Here is a 17,636-nt window from a genome sequence, read left to right on the forward strand (position 1 = left end):
AAAATGGTGCACGCCTATAGTCCCAGCTACTCAGGAGGTTGAGATGGGAGTGTCGCTTGAGCCTAGGAGTTCAAGGTTGTAGTATCACGCCACTACACCCCAGTCTGAGTGACAGAGCAAGACCCTATCTCTAAAAAAACAAAAAACACTAAGACTGAATACAATACACCACATTGTTCTTCCCTCACTTCATTTACATTGTCTTTTACCCAGAGGATGCCCTTCTAAAGATGATGTTTACATAGGTATATTTTATATATGTATATATATATATATATATATGAATGAATGAATACAGTTCATTAAAATACAATATAGTATATTAAATCATGAAGTGACATGAAGTGACTCTATTTACAGTGACTAGTTTAGTCATAGATAATTATTTAGATAATTTAGAAATTATTAATTTATATCATGTAGTGATGCTAATGAACTCCAGAAAGTGTAGCCCAAAGGTAAGAAATTGTCAATGGTTCTGCTACTGTTGAATTACCTTATACAGACCACCTGCAAACGTGGTCAGTATGGACATACTGTATGCATTATTCTCTATCCTAGACCTTGCATGAAAAAGGCCCTAGCTGCTCAGTTCACTGGCCAAAACTCACCTTAGCCCAGTTCCGTTGTTACTCACAAACACCAACTCCAGTGTTTAAAATTGAGTGAAGATTATGGTTCAGCTACAGACATAGCAACATATGAAGAAGGTTCTTACTTGTCTAGCAAAACCTTATTCCAGACTGGGATAGTGATAGTGAAGTTAAAATTGAGATATCATCCCATTAGTCACTTGACACATATCCAGTTGCTGAGCTTGGAGTGGCATGTTGCAAGTGATGGGAAACCTGGCAAATCTTAATGACCGCTTTTCTTCATCAGTTTATTTCAGGGACTCTATAGCCATCTACCCTATTATTTTGGCCTACTTATTACCTTACAGTGGTTGAGGGACCACAATGATAAAACAACAACCCCTCCTGCCCTCCTGTCTGTAATGTGTTGCTCCTGTGTGGAGCTTGTAAAACTGAATTCTTATGTAGTAGGCCTATTGAGGTTCCAAGGAAAAATTTCATCCCTTTGGGTAAGAGTAAAGTTTTTCCTGAAGGGAAGGTCTTAACCATGCTATGGAAAAGTAAGTGGAAAGTAATGATGAGTCTGCTGTTGGGCCAGAATGAAGATGCCCATGGATAAGGCAAATGGGGAACCAAGATACAAGTTGGAGAATTGTTACCTGGAGCCACGCTACATAGGTCATGTGAAGTCTCACTATACAGACAGTGCCAGACTTAACAACTTAATATTTTTTAACTTTTTGAGGGTGCAAAGGCAATACACATTCAGTAGAAACGGCACTTCAAATATCCATATAACCATTCTGGTTTTCACTTTCAGTACAGTAGTCAGCAAATTACATGAGATATCAACACTTTTTTATAAAATAGGCTTTGTGTTAGATGAGTTTGCCCATTTGTAGGCTAATGTAAGTGTTCTGAGCACTTTTAGCTAGGCTAAACTATAATGTTCAGTGCATTTTTGACTTGAGATATTTTCAATTTATGATGGATTTATTGGGACATAATCCCATTATAAGTTGAGGAATATCTGTATTGGCAAACTTGTTATTTTATCAAGCAAGTCAGCAGATTTCTTTACAACCAATAATCAAAAATTATGTGCACTGTTGATTAAATTAAATAACAAAAAATGCTTTGGAAATTTAAGTGCTATTCAAATATTCAATTAGCTTGAACATTTGAATAGTATAACTTTCAAATCTCCTAGCAAAGTTAGCAGCACTGCACAGAATCACGTTTTTTAAAATTTCAAATCAGTTAAGAAAAGGATAATAATAAACACCTGTGTAGTCAGCACCTACTTTAATAAATAAAAATTACCATACAATATAAAAGTAGATACATAGACCAGTGGAAAAGAATAGAGACCCCAGAAATAAAGCCAAATGCTTACAACCAACTAACCTTTGACAAAGCAGACAAAAACATAAATTAGGGAAAGGACACCCTATTCAATAAATGGTGCTGGGAAAATTAGATTGCCACATGTAGAAGAATGAAACTGCATCGCTATCTCTCACCATATACAAAAATTATCTCAAGATGGATCAAAGACTAAATCTAGATGATAACCTAGGAAAAACTTTTCTCAACTTTGACCTAGGTAAAGAATTTATGACAAAGACCCCAAAAGCAAATGCAACAAAAATAAATAAATGATGTCTAATTAAACTAAAAAGCTTCTGCTTAGCAAAAGAAATAATCATCAGAGTAAACCTACATAATGGGAGAAAACATTTGCAAACTATGCATCCAACAAAGGCCTAATATCTACAAGGAATCTACAAGAACTTAAACAAATCAGCAAGAAGAAACAAATAATCCCATAAAAAGTGGGCAAATGACACGAATAGACATTTATCAAAAGAAGGCATACAAATGGCTAATAAACTCAAAAAAAAAAGCTCAATGCTGTTAATCATCAGGGAAATGCAAATTAAAACCACAATGAGACACCACCTTACTCCTGCAAGAGTAGCCTTTTTTTTTTTTTTTTTTTTTTTTTTTTTCTGAGGCAGATTCTTGTTCTGTTGCCCAGGCTGGAATGCAGTGGCATAAACTCGGCTCACTGCAACCTCCGCCTCCCGGGTTCAAGTGATTCTCCTGCCTCAGCCTCCCGAGTAGCTGGGATTACAGGTGCCCACCACCACGCTCGGCTAATTTCTGTATTTCTAGTAGAGACGGGGTTTCACCATGCTGGCCAGGCTGGTCTCGAACTCCTGACCTCAAGTGATTTACCCACCTCGACCTCCCAAAGTGCTGGGATTACAGGCGTGAGCCACTGAGCCCAGCCAAGAATAGCCATTATTAAAAAGTCAGAAAACAATAGATGTTGACATGGATGTGGTGAAAAGGGAATGCATACTCACTCCTGGTGGGAATGTAAATGAGTACAACCACTACGGAAAACTATGGAGATTTATCAAAGAACTGAAAGTAGATCTGCCATTCACTTTGGCAATCACACTACCGGTTATCTACCCAAAGGAAAAGTAGTCAATATACCAAAAAGACACTTAGACATGTATGTTTATTGCAGCACAATTCACAACTACAAAGATAGGGAACCAACCCAGTTGCCCATCAAGCAATGAGAGGATTTTTTAAATGTGATATATATGTATACCATGGAATACTACTCAGCCATAAAAAAGAATGAAATAACACCTTTTGCAGCAGCTTGGAGCCAGAGGCCATTATTCTAAGTGAAGTAATTTAGGAATGGAAAACCAAATACCACATGTCCTCACTTACAGGTGAGAGCTAAGCTATGGGTATGCAAAGGCATACAGAGTAAGTCTAATGGGCATTGGAGACTCAGAAGCAGGAAGGGTGGAAGGGGGTGAGGAATAAAAAGCTACATATTAGGTATAATGTACACTACTCAGGTGACAGGTGCACTAAATTCTCAGACTTCAGCACTGTACAATTCTTCCGTGTAACTAAAAACCACTTGTACCCCAAAAGCTATTGAAATTAAAAATAGATATTAATTTAAAAAGAAAGAAACAAAGAAAAGGTGAATTTGTTGTTAGTCCCAATGTCTAAGGAAAAACAGAGATTAATAGCAAGCAGATGTTTAAATGGGTGACGGCAATATTTCCTTATTGTAAGAGACATATATCTTCAACAGAGGCCTTACTAATAGCTTAACGGGATTAGACCCCTCTCAGTAAAGTCCAAACAATGTCTTTTTGGAATGAAACTTGATTCTCATCCATTGAGTCAGGGCTTCTTGAACTCTGAATGAATTGCCCTTAATGCTTTATAATAATTTAAGACGACATTATCCATCACATGGATGTCTCACCAGTGCATGGCCATTAGTAACCAGACATCTCATGAACCTACTTGTTCATATTTCATTTGAGAATAGTGCTAGCCTTATATTTGTTATAACAGTCATGTTCATTATATTTATGGACAGAACATCTGGTCACTGTACTTTGAATGAATAAACTGCTATACCTCTTGGCCAGTTTTAAGTTCCATTAGTGTTTTATTGCCTTCATTTAATTTTGTAAGAAATTAAAGGCAGTGAAAACATTGGTAAATCTTGAGGTTTTCAGATTTTATAATCTGTTCCATAAAATGTGTGCCCAGATTACTATTAATAGACAAGGATATTGCAAACTGAGAAATAGTGTCTTTTAGAGATCGCTTGCAGAGCATCAAATAAGCCCTTACTTATGAACATACTAGATGAACATCCTATAAAGATACACATAGTCACTAAAGAATATGTAGGTGAACAACACTTTGCTTATATAAATCAATCCAACTATTTACTAATGCCCCCCACAAGGGGAGCTGAGCTGCCCCCTTTCCCCTAAGGCCTGATAGAGGATAACCTGTACAATACCATTGAATAACTCTGGGCTCATGAAGCAAACCAGCCATGCCTAATAATTCCTTTTGCCCTTTCTTTGTTCACATGTGCCATATGATAGACCACACAAGCTTGGTGCTACCAAGCATCTACCTAAGGAGCCCCAAAGACTATGGGTGAAAAAAAAAAGCAAAAACAAAGTCATTCTAATGGTCTCCAAAAATTCTGAATATGAGATCTGATTTTGGAGAAGAGAAACATTTGATAGAATTACCAGGGGAATATAGTCAATTGATAATGGTCATAACAAAGATACTGGTGAGTAAAAAAGTCCAGAGTTATTAACCAAAACAACGATTTTATTACAACCACAACAAGAGGGTAAGAAAAGAACCTTGAGAAATGCTTGTTCTTCCAGGAGTAAGAAACCCTTGTTTTCACAATCAATGAAATATCCAAAAGCATAAAACCAGAGTCAACTTAAATGTTAATTTTTTTTTTTTTTGAGACAGGGTCTCCCTCTGTCACCCAGGCTGGAGTGCAGTATGTGATCTCAGCTCACTGCAGCCTCGACACCCCAGGCTCAGGTGATCCTCCCAACTCAGCCTCCCAAGTAGCTGGGGCTACAGGCATGGCTAATTTTTGTATTTTTTGTAGAGACGGGGTTTTGCCATGTTGCCCAGGATGGTCTCAAACTTCTGGGCTCAAGCAATCCACCTGCCTCAGCCTCCCAAATTGGTGGGATTACAGGCATAAGCCACCATGCCCGGCCTTAAATGTTAATTTTGAGAAGAGGGCCCACTCTGGCAGAGCAATGTTCTGCTAACTGAACAAAATACATGGAAACAAACAAAAAACAGACTCTTTAGCACCTCACAAGAGGCACAGACTCATAACCAAGGGCAAATCTTCACTTCTTTTCAGCTACTAGTCCTAGTACGACATTCACATTGTTTGATAGCCAAAACAACATTTTAAATGATGGTATTTATTTAAATCTTTAAAATTCTCATTTATAAAGCACAATATTATCAAGTATTTTATTTTAAATGTTTATAATGTATGATTTTATTATCTTAATGTGATTGATTACAGAAGAAATATTTAAAAATAGAGATTAAAAACACATGAGCACTATACAGTGGCTATGTACTATATGTCTTATGTCTTGATTTTAAAGTTTTTAAAAATTGCCAGGTTTATTAATTCAATATTATACTATACATTTATTGAGTATTAATTTAATATTCTATTGCATTCAAAGTCCATTAAGAAACTTCAAAAGTATATTTAAATCAATATTCAGGTGCAATACACTATTAAGAAATGGGGTTGGGCACAGTGGCTCAGGCCTGTAATCCCAGTACTTTGGGAAGCTGAGACAGGAGGATCGCTTGAGACTGGGTCTTCAAGACCAGCCTGGGCAATATAGCAAGACCTTGTCTCTGCAAGAAAAGAAAAATAGAAAATTAGCTGGACTCCTGCTTGAGCCCAGGAGTTGAGGCTGCAGCGAATCATGATCCTGCCACTGCACTCCAGTCTGGGCAACACAGTGAGAGCTTGTCAAAAAAAAAAAAAAAAAAAAAAAGAAAAAGAAAGAGAAGGAAGGAAGGAACAAAGGAAGGAAAGAAAAGGTCAGAAAACCAATAACACCTTAAAACTGTACACGTACAGTATAAATGGATTAGCTCTGTAGGTCTATATAATGTGCAACATTGCCTAAGGTTTCTATAAAAGAACCGGTTATACAGATATACCACTTATTTAAATTATAACTCAATGTAGTTGCATATATCTATGTTTAGATTTACATATTTTTAAATAATGGATAGGCGATAATTACTTATTTCACTTATAGGACAATTGTTAATTAGTTCTAATTAACTATCTTAGAACTATCTTAATTAACTATCTTAATTCAACTGAAATTTAGATAGTTCCATATAATTTAGTTTTTTGTTAAAACAGAAATACAAATTATTGAATTATTAATATGCCATGCTTGCATTTTTATTTCATGCTGTGGAAAAAACAGCAAAAAAAGGTAGACACAATTTAACCCCAAATTCACGAAATAATTTAATTTATTACATGGTTTCTTTTTATTAGGAGTGTAAGTAAAACTTAATTAAAATTAAGTTCTCTTATCGTTTTACCAAATTATACTAAAACTTTCTACAGCTTGGTACAAAAAAGCTTCTTTTAGCCTTTTAAAATTGTAACTAAATTGTAAATTTAAATTTATAACTCAAATTGTAATAAATCTATCATTTTTACCTTTATACAAAGCAAAGAAATTGAGGCCTGGAGTCTCTTGCATTTCTTTGTAATCGAATTTAGATTGATTTTTTTCCTCCTTGGAAGTCTTTGATATCCCCCCAGGAGATTTGCAGCAAGCTGATGTCCACTTGTGCTGACAATCTTTCGCCATTTGAAAAGCAATTCCTAGCTTGCTTCTGAGAGCTGGTAGAAATTGAATGTCTGCCTCGGGACACCAAATTATCATGCAACGCAAACTGTCCATCATGAACTGGGTGTTTTCTGAACCACCAAATATAAAACTGAATTACCTAGCAGGAATTCATTATAAAACAGAAGTGGAATATACAAAAGTGGGTCTGAACAGGTCCAGAATACACAAGTACGCTGCATAAGCAGGGGACTTTGTAATTCCAGCTACTCTTCCACCTCTCCCTTGCTCTATATCAACGGCCTCATGAGGAATTCCCTATGAACAGTTAATGGAGGAAGAAAGAGCATGGGCCTGGATTTGCATGCTGTGTCAACCCCAGATGAATGGGAATGGCCTCTCCACTACAGTGAACCTCACTCAGTAGAGGCTTCAAAGTCATTAATGAAAGAAAATCTCTCCAGCAGGCAGAACTTGAAGCAGCATATCTAGTTGTACACTTTGTTTGGAAGGAGAGATTGCCTGAGGTACATATCTACATTGAATCATGGGCAGCATGTTAACAGGTTGACCACCTTGTCAGTCACTTAAATGAAAAACAATATTGGAAAAGCAGTAAAAAGGAAGTCTGGGAAAGAACTACATAAAGTGGTCACAGTATTAAGATATTTATGTCTCAAGTAAACGCTCTTTAAAATACTAGGGTTTCCTAATCCCAGGATTCCTCAACCATGACACAAACTTACTGTATGCAGAGCATCCAGATTGGCTGCTCCGTATCACCCAGTGGAACTTAGAGGCAAGGAGAACTAATGCAAATATGAAGTTCATGCTACCTACTGGGCCAAGTGTAATAAAGTCCTTTGTCTCTGACCCAGGAGTCTCATGTTTTTTTCAGTACCCATGAAACTAACAGACAAACTTATTAGTTTAGAAGTGGCATAAAATCTCAGGCTTTTCATAGTTGTTGGAAGTTCTGGCAATGAGGACGAGATGCTGACAGAGATAGGGCTTTCGGGAAGAGGAAAGTACAATGGCCCTTTTGCAGGCCTGTTTGGAAGATCTGAGAGACTCCTGGGGATCCAGTAGTGACTGTTCTCATCCAAGTAGTGAGTGAGAGGTGGAGAATGAGGATACCCACTGTTCTACCTGTTAATGGGGCTGAGGGGTAAGAGTTTGGATTGAAGCAAGCTGTCCAAATGGTATTTGTTCTTTCTCCTCTGGGCAGAAGGAGGGAGGGGTATTATTATGATGAAACAGTAAGCCCCATGGCACAAGCCAACAAGCAATAAGGCAGTGGCCACTAGTTAAGGAGTCCCCACAGCTAAAATAAATGGTGTTGGTAGTGAGGATATAGATGTTTGGGTAGACCACAAACAGAATTTGTTTACGTGAACCTGGATCACCACCAGTCACTTGAAACTGAAAGTAAGCGCAGATTGCTTACTGACACAGATCCGTGCTCAAGAGCCTGGTAAAATCATTGCTCTCTGCCCCACAGACAAACATTATCTTTATCTCCCTAGGCTACTACTTTCTATAGTAAGTGTGAAATATCTCTTAGATGTCTTTGTGAAGATGTCAAATAAGCACTTAGATTTATAAGTCTAGAATTCTGGGGAGAAGTCAGGGCAAGAAATAGAGATTTGGGAGTACTTGGTATATAACTAACATTTATTGGGTACTTACTACATGCCAGGCATATCTAAGTAGTTTATGAATATTTTCTGAGTTACACTCCCAACATCCCTATGAGGTTGGCACTGTGTTATTGTCTTCATTTTAAAGATAAAGAAACAGAAAATTTCCTCAAGGCCACATAGCTACTGGGAGCAAAACCAGAAGAAAAACCCAGGCAGGTTGACCCCAGAGCCTATGTTCATTACTACTATGCTGTGCTATCTGGTACACAGACGGTATTTAAAGCCTTGGGATGAGATGACGATACCCATGGGTAGTATGTAGAAAAGAGAAAAGGGGACTGAAGTACTGCAACATTTAACGATGTCCTTCAGAATTTCCAATTCCTCCTGTCTGGTTCTGTATTTAATATACAAATGCTAATTTATCAATTTGAACTGTCCCATCAGGAATATACCTGTACAAATGACCAACTCCAGTTCCCAAACTAGATCTATCAGTTGTTATAAATTGATAAATTAACATTCTTATTTATAATTGCTCTTTTATATGTATGGCTGGTTTTATTCCATTTCCAGAATGTTATTTCCCTTTGATTACTTAATGAAGACAGAATGTCTGGACCAGTAATGACCTCCTAAGATACTGACACTCTGTGAGGTACTATCTGAGGCAAACGGGACTTCTTGGACATCTCTTTGACCACAATATGGCACCATACCAGGAATCTGAGGAAGCAGAGGTTCCACATGGTTTGCTGGAAATTCAAGGGGAAAACAACACCTGAACTGAAAATGCTTAACTCAGAGCTCTCCTCAAATAGTAAATACTATTTCAGAAACTGTTGGTAAGCTTTGGCAAGACGCTGCCCTCAGAAAGAACCATGGCAGCTGAGAAATAGCAAGTACCAGGTATGGGTTCTGTGGTATAAACATGAGGGGCTCCACAAAGGTCCTCTTCTCTTTAGTGTCGAGCAATTATGTGTACATATACACAGCGTACATTAGATGTTCCAATTCTTCTCCCTCTCTTTGATTTTATTCTTAAAACAAAAGATTCATTTGTAACTTTTATTTCAGTTGCCATCACTGAGTCTTAGTAAAATAGCAGTCCCTTAGTTGTTCAGAAATTCATTTTTATTTTTAATTATATTTTTAATTATATGGCTACGTAATAGTTGTATATATTTACAGAGCACATATGATGTTTTGATACAGACATATAGTATGTAATGATCAAATCAGGGTAATTGGGGTATCCATCATCTCAAGCATTTATTTATCATTTATCTGTGTTAAGAACATTCCACTTCCACTATTTTAGTTATTTTTAAATATACAATAAATTGTTGTTAACTACAGTCACCTTATTGTGCTACCAAATACTACAACTTATTCATTCTATTTAACTGTACTGTTATATCCACTAACCACTCCCTGTTTATCCCCCTGTACCTACTATTCTCCCCAGCTTCTGGTAAACATCATTCTAGTCTCTCTCTCCATAACTTCAATTTTTTTTAGCTCCCATATGTGAATGAGTACATGCGATGTTTGTCTTTTTGTGCCTGGCTTATTTTACTTAATATAATGTCCTCCAGTTCCATCCATATCGTTGCAAATAACAGAATTCCATTGTATATATGTACCACATTTCCTTTATGCATTCCTCCATTGATGGACATTTAGGTTGCTTCCATATCTTGGTTATGGTAAATAGTACTGCCATAAACATGGGAGTGCAGACATCTCTTCGAAATACTGATTTCCTTTCTTTGGGCGTACACCCAGCAGTGGGATTGTTGGATCATATAGTAGTTCTGTTTTTAGTTATTTGAGGAACCTCCATACTGTTCTCCATAGTGGCTGTACTAATTGACATTCCCACCAACAGTGTACAAGCGTTCCCCTTGCTATACATCCTTGCTAGCCTTCTCAAGAAATCTTTTGACAACTTCCAAGGTCCAATTACTTTGACACTCAATTTTTAGACAGCAATTTCTTGGATAGAGTTTGGTTATTGAAGAGAATGAGGAAGCTCTTCCCAGTCAAAAAGATGTTGTGCCCCATCCTTTATTTCAAGGAAACATTTCCTGACAACCTTGGTCAGTTTCCTACTGTAAGATCCCATAGTCCCCTATACTTCATCACTACATTCATCACCTTTGAAATTAAGTGATTACTATCTGAGAACAAAGACTATGTCCATGTTATTCAGTGCCATGCCACCAATACCTAGCATAGCTCCTGGCACATAGAAGGTGCTCAACAAATATTGGTTAAATGACAGAATGAGTGAAAAACAGTAAACACAGATAAGACAGTTTCCAGCAACATTTAACTACAAGATCGTTAAGATCTTGAAGTTTGTACAGTGACCACCACTTGGGCAAAGAAACTTGAGAACATATTTCTAAATTATTGATATATGATGCTACCTACAATTATTGAAATATGGTGTTACTTTTGTGAAAGGAAAATAAATCTTGGGGCCCAAAATCACTAAGCTAAATGGAAAAGTCAAGCGAGGAGCTGCTTAGGGCAAACCTGCCTCCCATTCTATTCAAAGTCACCCCTCTTCTCACTGAGATAAATGCATATCTGAGTGCCTCCTTCGGAGAGGCTAATCAAAAATTAAACAGAATGCAACCATTTGTCTCTTATCTACCTATGACCTGGAAGCCCCCCTCCTCACTTTGAGTTGCCCCACCTTTGCTTCAAGTTGTCCTGCCTTTTCCAGACCAAACCAATGTTCATCTTACATATGTTGACTAATGTCTCATCTCTCCCTAAAATGTATAAAATCAAACTGTATTCTGACCACCTTGGGCACATGTCATCATGACCTGAGGCTGTGTCATGGGTATGTGTCCTCAACCTTGGAAAAATAAAGTTTCTAAATTAACTGAGACATGTCTCAGATATTCAAGGATCACACTTTCATTCTATACCCATAGCAATTAATGCAAATATTGAAGTACATTAAGTCACCTTATCTGAAACTATCTAAATATGGTAAAACTCATGAATTTCCTCTGTTCTATTGGTCATTGATATGGTTTGGCTGAGTCCCCACCCAAATCTCATCTTAAATTTTTGTTCCTGTAATCCTCATGTGTCATGGGAGAGACCAGATGAAGATAATTGAATCGTGGGGGTGGTTACCCTCATGCTGTTCTCATGATAGTGAGTTCTCACAAGATCTGATGGTTTGATAAGGGGCTGCCCCCTTCAGTTGGCACTCACTTCTCTCACCTGCCGCCATGTAAGACATGCCTGTTTTGCCTTCTGTCATGATTGTAAGTTTCCTGAGGTTTCCCTAGTCATGAGGAACTGTGAGTCAATTAAACCTCTTTTCTTTATAAATTATCCAGTCTTGAGTATATCTTCATAGCAGCATGAAAACAGACTAATACAGTAAATTGGTACAACAGAGAGTGGGGTACTGCTATAAGGATATCCAATTATGTGGAAGTGACTTTGGAACTGGGTAACAGGCACACATTAAAACAGTTTGGAGGGCTCAGAAGAAGACAGGAAACTTTGGAACTTCCTAGAGACTTGGAGGGCTCAGAAGACAGGAAAATGTGGGAAAGGTTGGAAGATCCTAGAGACTTTTTGAATGGCTTTGACCAAAATGCTGATAGTGATATGGACAATGAAGTCCAGGCTGAGGTGGTCTCAAATGGAGATGAGGAACTTGTTAAGAACTGAAGTAAATGTCACTCTTGCAACGCAAAGAGACTGGCAGCATTTTGGCTCTCATTCCCTCTCCTGCCACAAAGTGAAGAAGGATGTGTTTGCTTCCCCTTCCACCAGAATTGCAAGTTTCCTGAGGCCTCCCCAGCCATGAGAAACTGAGTCAATTAAACCAGTTTTGGGTATTTCTTCATAGCAGCATGAGAATAGACTAATACAGTCATGTTGGCAAAAAATTTCTAGCCAAAGATAATTTATATTGGAAACTGCTCCTTCAATTTCTATGGCCTTTAGTGATAAGATCTCATTTTGGCCCTTTTTTGTGTCATTATTAACATCTCATGGATCAGTTAAGTTGCATACTGAACTGCTTTTGTATAAACTCCACATGTAAGGCCTATCTCACAACATATCATTTAAGATTCTCATAAAATCACAATTTGATACAGGTGGCACAATTTTATAGCATGAGCAACAATGACCTTACCAAACTATTCATTACATTCATAAAATTTAGACCTCTTAACAATTTTGATCTCTTGCATCAATTATCTTAGAGTTAAGTAAGGCGTGTTTAGGACCCTCAAATTGTCAGGGGTATATTAAGCTTCTTTTAGGGCCTTGCTGCTCAAAATAAGGTCTGTAGAACATCAGCAGCAGCACCTGGTGCTTTATACTGTGTTGCCCCAGAATGCATATGTTGAAGCCTAACCCCCAATTTGATGTTATTTGGAAATGCGGCCTTTGGGAGGTAATTAGATTTAGATGAGGTTATGAGACTAGGGCCCTCGTGATGGAATTAGTGCCCTTATAACAAGAGACATAAGAAACCTCGCTCTCTCACTCTCTCTCTCTCTCTCTCTCTGCCATGTGAGGGCACAGCAAGAAGGCAGCATCCTATAAGCCAAGAAGAGATCTCTAATCAGATCCTAACCATGCTTGCCAGCCCAATCTCGGACTTCCAGCCTCAAGAACTATGAGGAATAAATTTCTGGATTTTAAGACCCCCAGTCAGTCTATGGTATTTTGTTACAGCAGCCTGAGCTGACTAAGACACCTGGGCACCTGTTTGAAATGAAGAAACTCAGACCCTACCCCAGACCTGTTGAATCAGGGTCTGTATTTCACATAATCCCCAAGTGATTTGTACACTTGCTATATGCACCATTAAAGTTTGAAAAACTCTATTTTGGGGACCTATTTCAAAACAGAGTAAAAACCCGATGAACATTTCAATTCCAGGAAAAAGTTGCCCAGGGTCGAATTCTTCAATATGCTCCAAACCAGAAGTACACAATCTCGTACCAGTCCCTGAAAATGAATTCTACAAGCTCAGCTTTCCCTGATGATACAGTTTGGATCTGCTTTCACTTTAACTGGATTCCATCTTTGAGGCCAGAGGTACTGTGTTAAGATATAAGTAAACTGACAGAAGACAAGAAGTCCTTCAACAAGTGTTCTTTATTACAGTAAAAACCATCCCAGCCAACCCCACCCTAAAATCACACATTCGTATGTCAAAGAGAACTAACATTAACAGGAACTTGAAAGGAGTGAAAATCTTCACTAAGTTAAATCACATGTTTCCTGACTCATTTAAGTCCCCTCATGCAAATTTTTGGTTGTCACAGTATTATTGATGGACCAACAGAGCTTCAGCTTCCTCTTCAGTGGTCTTTAACAGATTTCCAAGCTCCATAGTGACACTGTTAAGGGATTCAGGGGAAACAGCACACACCTGCATTTTTTTCCCCTGAATCACAAGTACCTATAATACTATCACTTTTATTACTAGAGCGGTGTCTAGAATTAGGTAAAGTTGTGCTTGATGTCTTCTTAGTCAGGTTTTTTTAAATAGAGTTTGTTTGTAATTTATTTATTTATTTTTGAGATGGACTCTTGCTCTGTTGCCTGGGCTGGAGTGCAGTGGCACAATCTCAGCTCACTGCAGCCTCCACCTCCCGGGTTCAAACGATTCTCACGCCTTGACCTCCCGAGTTGCTGGAATTACAGGCGCATTCCACCAAAATAATTTTTGTATTTATAGTAGAGACGGCGGGGGAGGGTTTCACCATGTTGGCCAGGCTGGTCTCGAACTCCTGATCTCAAATGTAACTAGCCTTTTTAGAGTAGTTTTAGTTTCATGTGAAAATTGAGTGGAAGGTACAGGGATTTTTTATACATGCCCTGCCCCCACACTTGCATGGACTCTCCCATTATCTACATCCCCCACCAGAGTGGTACATTTGTTCCAATTAATCACTCAAAGCTTATAATTTACATTAGGCTTCACTACTGGTACTGTATATCCTATGGGTTTGGAAAAATGTATAATGCCAAGTATCCACAATTATAGCACATACACAGTAGTTCCACTGCCCTAAAAAATCCTAAAACCACATACTTTTAACCACATACTTACCCTAAGTGAAGCAGCAGCATGACCTAATTGTGCCCAAAAGCAAGAAGGGACAATACACAACCGAAGACCTCATACTCCTAATTTTTTTTTCTTTTTTCTTTTCTTTCTTTTCTTTTTTTTTTTTTTCTTTTTTTTTGAGACAGAGTTTCACTCTTATCACCCAGGCCGGAGTGCAGTGGCCCAATCTCGGCTCACCACAACCTCTGCCTCCCGGGTTCAAGTGATTCTCCTGCCTCAGCCTCCCGAGTAGCTGAGATTACAGGCATGTGCCACCACGCCCAGCTAATTTTTGTATTATTAGTAGAGACGTGGTTTTACCATCTTGGCCAGGCTAGTCGCGAACTCCTGACCTCAGGTGATCCACCCGCCTCGGCCTCCCAAAGTGCTGAGATTATAAACGTGAGCCACTGCGCCCAGCCATACTCCTAATTTTTATAACCTTATAACCAAAGTCATTCCCCTTACAGGATATCAGAGTACAGATGGCTATTTTTGACAAGTGACATCAAAATAGTTTACATATCAGGCTCAATACCCTCACACACTGTTGGCTTCAGTCTGCCTTTTACAGATGGTATTTACCACCTCCAGGAAAATAGTGTGCTTCCTCGGGTTGCCTACAACATATGACAAAATAAAATTTCCCAACTTATCTAGCAAAAGTCCCATGAGCTCCAAGGGGAGGGGGCCAATGTTTTATTTATCTTTGTATCACAATGCCTACCACACAGTAAGTGTGCCCCCAAAACTTGCTGAGATGAAATGAGAGAAGCCAATGCCTTGGCCAGGTTTCCCAACTCTAAACCAGTACCTTCTCCCACTATTCTACATACTCAAATGTGGCATTCACTGTTATGAGCAGGTAGGATGTCATGCCTGCCCTGCCCTTTGTACCAAGAGAAATGGACCCCATTCTCAGCCTGAAAAGAAACTGGGGAGCTAGACAGGGATGACTATTCTCCAAGATTTACTACGTAGGTGGTCCTTTATTATCTCTCTAGCATCTTCCATGACCATGTGTACACTAATGCTGCAGTGCTTTTCCAAAGGCTGACTTTCCCCTACCCCAGCCTTCCTGGCAATTGGAAGAGCATTACTATCATATGCTTAAAGTAACAAAAAAGCCAAGGGTTACTTTAAGCAAGCTGACTTTCAGTCTGTAGAAGCCATTAAACTATCCCAAACAAACAAAAAAAAATAGTAACAAAAAAATTAAAATTAAAAAATAAAAAACTAATAACAAATCACTGAGACCTTGGTCTAAAGATCTTTATGTCTCCTCATCCAGAGCCCCAGCCCCCAGTTCCCCCTCTCGGCTGTATTTCAAAGAAGACAAAGGCTAAAAAACAAAAATCACACATGGGCAGCATATGTAATCACATATAATCACATATAATGTCATGAAGTCCCAGGCATGACCCTGACAATCCACCAAGCTGGGTCCCTAACTTCAGTGCTATGTGAAGAACTTCTGTGGAAAACACATCCTTTCAAACAAAAGTTACAAATACCCTTTGCTGCCTGACAAATGGTCAGGATTATCACTTTTGCTTGCAGCAAACCTCTAGAGAAAATATGATCTTATCAATCAAATATTGAGGTCTGGCTTTAAATCTATGAATTCCTGGGGCCAGCATTACAAGAGGAGGTCCCTGAGGTTAACTAGCCTTCTCAAGGGTCCACCAAGGTTAGCTCAGTGAGGGCAGGACCATATCCAGTATCTTTACCAGAGAAAGTACTTTAGTATCAGGCTGGGAACATCATAGGCACTAAATAAAGAATAAACTTAAAAGGTGTTTACTATGCTTGGCTGTTGAGAACAAGAATAATTTCAGAGGCATGCTAAGGTAGAAATTTGGTCACAATGTAAGTCACAAGTTGACTCTGAAATGAACTGGAAACAGCAAGTGAAACTATTCTACAAACCTACAGAAAGAACAGAGCCGTGAGAATGGCGATGCAGTTTCAAGGGAAGTATTTTTGTTTGTTTTCACATGAGAAAGACTGGAGTGCAATTTTAAAGGGAGAAGCAAGTATATGATCCCTTTCATGAGCCCCTATTGTATTGTTAGTTGTTCAGTTCATTATTCATGCAACAATTTTTTATTGAGGACCAACTATATGCGAGGAACTGGTTTCAATTCTAGGAATACTTAGATGAACAAAATGTAATCTCAAGGTGAGTGTGTTCCCCCATCTTGAGTCTTAAACAAACTTCCTAGATTTCTTGAAGGAAACTCCCCGAGCTCCTTGGAATCCAGCCAGGGTTTGTCTACACTCTGCCTGAGAACACGCCATGAAGCCTTGCACTAGGGTCACCCGGCCTGTCACCCCTGTAAACTGGGTCATCCTCCAGGATGGAGCCTCTCTTGCCTTTGCATCCCCAGAGCCTGGCAGAGTATGAGGCAGGGGAGAGGAGGAGGAAATCTAGTGAATAGGCCACCTCCATACAGAAATGCTTGTTTTTAACCTTAGCAGGCTGTTTACATGCTAAGCATCTTGCCCAAAGTCACAGAGGTCAGGTCCAGGTAAGACTGGGAGAAGGGACCCAATCTCTTGAGGGTGATTTTAGTACCTTATTAAATGCATTACAGTGACAACAGAGCACCGAACTCTCTACATATTTAGAACTAAGATATATACTACAGAAACTTGTCTCAATGAATTGTGATGGGCTGTCACCACTGACTGAAATCTCAACTATCCCCTGAAATTCCTATGGCACTTTATGTTTTAGAAAGACGTTTTAGAAACCCACTCCTGCCCTAGAGGCCATACAGACACAAGCTTGCTCAGAAGGGTGGACCCAGGAAGTAATCTTTCTTTCTCTATCCTGACAACTACACCAGGAAGTGGTTAAGCCCTCACATTGTTGTTTCTCTCTCTTTAGAATCAGGATTCAGAATAAGCAATTTCCTTTTTCATTTTCCCATTTCTCTCCAACACACCCTGAAGGCCTGCAGAGCAATGATGAGCTCACACTGCCCCCTCCTGCCCATTCCCTCCCTAACAAGGAGTATATATTCATTATTCCCTGGCCCTCGTTTGCTCCCATTCC

The sequence above is a fragment of the Pan paniscus genome, chromosome 1, assembly GCF_029289425.2.
Source record: "Pan paniscus chromosome 1, NHGRI_mPanPan1-v2.0_pri, whole genome shotgun sequence".
Classification (NCBI taxonomy): Eukaryota; Metazoa; Chordata; class Mammalia; order Primates; family Hominidae; genus Pan; species Pan paniscus.